The sequence below is a fragment of the Lygodium microphyllum genome, chromosome 22, assembly GCF_053477565.2.
Source record: "Lygodium microphyllum isolate KBCC chromosome 22, Lygodium_microphyllum_v1.1.10, whole genome shotgun sequence".
NCBI classification, from domain to species: Eukaryota; Viridiplantae; Streptophyta; class Polypodiopsida; order Schizaeales; family Lygodiaceae; genus Lygodium; species Lygodium microphyllum.
This window is the reverse complement of record NC_141156.1, coordinates 127196402-127201834: the sequence shown is the minus strand read 5'-3', so window position 1 is coordinate 127201834 and position 5433 is coordinate 127196402.

The window sequence follows — 5433 nt, the reverse complement described above, 5'->3', positions numbered from 1 at the left end:
GAGGAAAGTGTGTATTAATCATGCTCTGCAATCAAGCTTTGATTGAAATAATTTTCAATAATATTGAACATGCATGAGAAACATCCACAAAGAGGTGTTGGCTCATCCCAAGCAATGCATCTATTGCAGCTAGTAAGAAGAGTTTGTGGGTGTACAATGGAAGGAGCATCCAAGCCAATAAACTTGCTAGAGGGTACTTTGTCTAGTATACCCTCAATAGTAGAAGATGTTGGGGACCTTCCAAACATTCCTCAAATCTTGGAGCTTGAGATGGAGGCGATGATCAATGCATTACTACCCATGGATGCTAAGTCATCTAATCCATTGAGAGAGCAGGCATCCATACCATTATATGATGGCTACTGGATATCTTGCTTATATATGTTTCTTGCACTCTTTAGTATACAAACAAAGTATGAATGGAGAGATGCAAGTGTGACAAAGTTGTTCAAGTATATACTATATTCTTTTGTCATTGTTGCATGAATAAGAAATGTTTTTTATTCCTTCAAGGTGTTGGGTTTTTTAAAGGCTACTAAAATGTCACATATTGATGTTTAGAAACACAATGCTCAAGTCTCACAATAATGTGTGACAAGTATTGTGAAATATGGGCATGGATTATAATACTATTCATGTGTATGTCAATGACTATACGCTCTTTTGAGGAGAATATGAGTTTGTGGAAACATGTCCGAAGTGTGGTGCTCACGAGTATCAACAAGATATATAGGGTTAAACCATCTCTCAAAAGGTTCTCAAACACTTTTTGCTCATACCACTCATACATCACATGTTTCACACAGTAGGCATGGCGAGCTTGACAATGTGGTATGCATAAAATAGGTCCACAGATGGAATCCAGCCAATACTAATGGACTCATAGGCATGGAATAACATTGATTCCACTTCTCCAAGCTTTGCATGGGAGACAAGGAATCTTCGGCTTGGTCTTGCTATGGATAGCATGAATATATTCAAACTTCACTCGACTTCTTATAGTGTGTGGCTTGTAGTCCTTATGAACTACAAAGTTCTATCATAGCTTTCTATACAGAAAGGACATATAATGCTTATCTTTCCCTTTCTCGGGTAGTATCAAATCAAGAATATGGACATCTAGCTCTGTCTCAAGCTTAAGATATTATGGGAGAAGAGGATTATTGTGAAAGATATGAGTAAGCATATTGGGAGGTAGATCCATTAATACATGAGCCATTCTTATGTAGACCATGGGTTTTAAGGAGTGCTCACCTAAAAAAGCTTTTGTTTTGATTGCGGATATCTAAAATTGCTCGTTAATATTTGTATTGACTAGATATATATGTTTTGGCATGATTGATCACCTTCAATTACCATGCATGTCCATTGTGTGTGGACCAAAGTGGACTCTTGAAGGCTGTGGATGATGAAGGAGGTTTATTAGGGACATGTCACATTCTTGCTGAAGATCCATGATTTGAGAGAAGATTTTCTTGGACAAACCCTACACAAATGAATGCCCAAAGTTGGTATGAATGAAAGATGGTCCATGAGGAGTCACTTCCAAGCGGGGCTGCCATATTGGACCTATTTATAGATAAACCATTTGCTAGATCCATGAGGCAAAGATGGTCCATGAGGAGTTGCTTCCAAGCAAAATGGGATAATTCTCAATTTTCAATGAGTTTCCATATTGGACCCATTTATAGATCAACCATTGTTGGATCCCATGCACATTTTTAAGAATATTAGTAGCTTGGATCATATCATGGGAAAGAGATACTCTGGGGGCACGAATGGACTTGAAGGAGATAGGTAAGATGGAGGTGTATTGGCCACATAGATGAGCTCTGATGGTCATGTGAAACTACCTTATGCTCCTTGGATTCTATCCACTAAAGAGGGATATATGGTAAATAAAATTATCATGTCTATTTGCACACCAACATGTATGATGCATTCTCTTAGGTCCACATTTTCTAAAGATGACTAGATAATAGGACTAAAATTCCATGATTGGCACAAGATATGCCAAGTTTGTCTTGGCCTTGATAGTACTTGACTTGAGTAAGTGCTACCAATATTTTTTTACTTTGCATTGATCTATAGTTCATAATGTATTAAATTTTTAGTAGTTTATACTACTGATCGTGATTGTAGGTTGTCTCACTCCAGAGATACATTTGGCAATTTATAAGTTGTCAAACTTAGTGTACTGGATCTTGTAGAAGGACACAAGGACATCCTCCATTGAATCCACAAGTCAAGGAGCAGGATCTTGTAGAAGGACACAAGGACATCCTCCATTGAATCCACAAGTCAAGGAGCAGTGATGATAGTTTGTCTCTTTGAGAAATACTTATTTAGAAGCATACCCACAATATAGACTCACCTCCTAGTACATCTTGTGGAAGAAGTGGAGATTGCAGAATTGGTCCATACCTGATGGATGTTCTTCTAGAGTGCTTTATGAAAGTCCTAAAAGCGTTGGTGCAACAACGGGCTTGTACATAGGGCATCATGTTGATTGAAGGTTAGCTAGTGTCAGTGGCTCAAGTGCATGCTATGGAGACACTAAGGCAATATCCCATCCCATCAGTTGAGTGGACACTTATCATGTCCAAGATTTGCTACATCTTTATAGGCATGTCCACTTCCTTGACTATAGGTTTTGCTTAGTTGTCCATATGTGGCACTTCTATGGGTGCTACTTTGAGAGGTACACCCATATCGATATGTTAGATATATAAGGGTCTCCTAGTTATTCCAAGGAGCATGGTTTCACGGGGGAGAGGGTGCACCTTAGATGCATCCCATTAGGGTGCGAGTACTTAATGGATGAGAAAACCAGTGCTATGCTCATGAATGATGAGAGGAGGAGGATGCTTACATGCTTAAGGGAGTTGTGACAACAAGTATTTAGGCATAACATTCTAGATTATTGGAAAAATATACTGGACGGAAGTAAGGACTACATGATAACATTCTTACACGAGGAGTTTTTTGTACCTACACCGATTGATTGGTTTTCCATTGAATGGATGATGGACTATATGCATGCATATATATCACATAGATAGTCGGATGTGCACAAGGCAATCAAGAGTGGCACATCAAAGCTTGAGTGGTTGGACACAGAGGATTGGAGGAGACTTAGAGAGGAGATTATGGACTCTCTAGGGAAATGACAGTAACAATGAAAGGCAACGAGGGCATGGTTGCAGGCAGGAGTCATGCAATATCTTAGGAGTGGCAGTCACAGGACTTATTTGGAGGACTTTATAAGTTCTTTATTGATGGTTATGTTAACTTTCTTATTTTGTATACTACTTATACTAATAACCTTATTTCTAACAATGTTACTTTGTCTATCTTGTAGCACTCAATCACAAACTGCAATGCCACAAGATTGGAGACTCAGTATATAGAGAGACATGGTGTCATTACACTCATCAACAAATTATATGCGCATGGTGGTTTGGTAACTCATGCATCTTTCATGTTTCTAGTTTTTAGTTTTTGTGATGCATTATATACTCTAGGTAAATCTTTGATTGGCTGCACCTATAAATGCAAAAATTAAAAAGATAATAAATAAATAAGAAAAATGAATGACATGAAAAAATATCTTTCTAAGAGAGTTAGATGTAGGAAGGTGGCTTGAGCCAAAATGAATGTTGTTGTAACCACTTGGAGAGAGAGAAATGGCGTGTTAGTGGTAATTGAAAGAACAACTAGCCATGAAAGCTTGAGTAAGGTGGGAGATCTAGCAATTAGCAAACCTCAAAAAGGGACTCGTCGCAGGTGGCCATCTAATGATAGCACTTAAACCAAATGGAAGAGAGAGCTAGAAATGGGAAATCAATGCTAATGACATAAGAAAAGTGTCAAGATGAGCTCTCAAATAGTGAGAAGCTATAGTAGTCACTTGGATTTGTGGAGTGTGTATCCCTTTCTTTTTTGGCTCTATGCTCCATGCAAACTCTTTCTATGTAGCTTTCTTTAGATACAATTTCTCATGCTTTGTATGGACTTACATTTTGTGGTATTTATGGATACAATTCTCTATTTTGGTTTATTGTCTCTATCAGTCCATATAGTTCTATGAAATGTCATCGTTGATATTATATCTATTTAAAAATTGAATAAATGGATCATTCTTCTTAGCATCTCACGATGTATGCATTTGGCTAATAGCTATATACTCAAATTAGAAATAATCTATGAACATTTTTTAGTACATGTGATTGGAAGGGTGGAGGGATGCATGCCTTGCTACCCAAATTTTTTCCTTTGTAATCATTGCTCTTTGCATTATAAATAAATCTAGATGTGTCACTATTTGTATTGCAAATATCACTGCAACCATCACTATTCTTGTTGCAGACTGTCATTATTTGTATCGTTATATATAGCGACATAAATATTGAGGGAGAGAATAAGCACTTGTGGTCTTTACACAAATGGAATCAATATGGTCACATTAAAGAATGTGAAAGGTATGTGACCTAGCCAAACTATAAGTGAACTAGGGCACTTTTTACACACATGGATAGAGAGGTGTTGATGTAAAAGAAAAAGAGAGGAGAAGGTGATAACGTAAAAGAGAAAGAGAGGAAAAGGTGTGATGAAATATGAAGTAAATAATTGAAGGTGTTAATATTTAGACTTACAACTAATGAAACCCAACCCAAAATGATGGGGAGACATGCACATATAAGTAGAATGATAACGGTGGCAATAATGTAGAAAGAGAAGGAGGAGGAGGGGATGGAGAGAATGATGGTGCAAAGGGGTTTGGGGTAGTGGAATGGAGAGGATGGGGATAATAGAGGGATAGAGGATAAGAGTGGAAGGGGTTGAGGGAAAAATGAAGTGGATGGAAGGAGGAGGGTCATGGAGTTGTGGGGAAGTGAGAGAGAGAGAGATAGTGTGTGTGATGAAGTGGGGAAGAAGGATGGTGGAGTGGAGAGAGACAAGGGAATAGTGAAGAACATGAAAAGAATAGAGATAGTGAGAATGGTAATAGAGTGGAGTACGTGTATCCCTTTCTTAATGGCTCAAAGAGATCCTCTTTTATAAGCACTTGACTTGACTATATTATCTACTAATCCCAATTAATTGAGTGTAATATTGATTGATTAGAGCCCCAAATTGGATAATGCACCAGGTGATGTAAGATATTGTATGGAGTCTCTCTTCATAATATACTTTGTTATTTTATGTGCATAAGTATTTATAGTTAAGTTTTTCAGAGATAATAATAAAAAAGAGAAGGTAAACTATAAAGGTTAAAAAATATGAGGGAGAGTTGTACATGTGCATTACTTGTATACTGTGATGCTTTACAAAATAGGATGGATAATTTTACAAGGGTTTAAGTAGAAAGCTTACTTTGAAGAGAGATTCATGGAAGAAAAGACTTTGAATAATAATTCAGAAGAGTCTAAA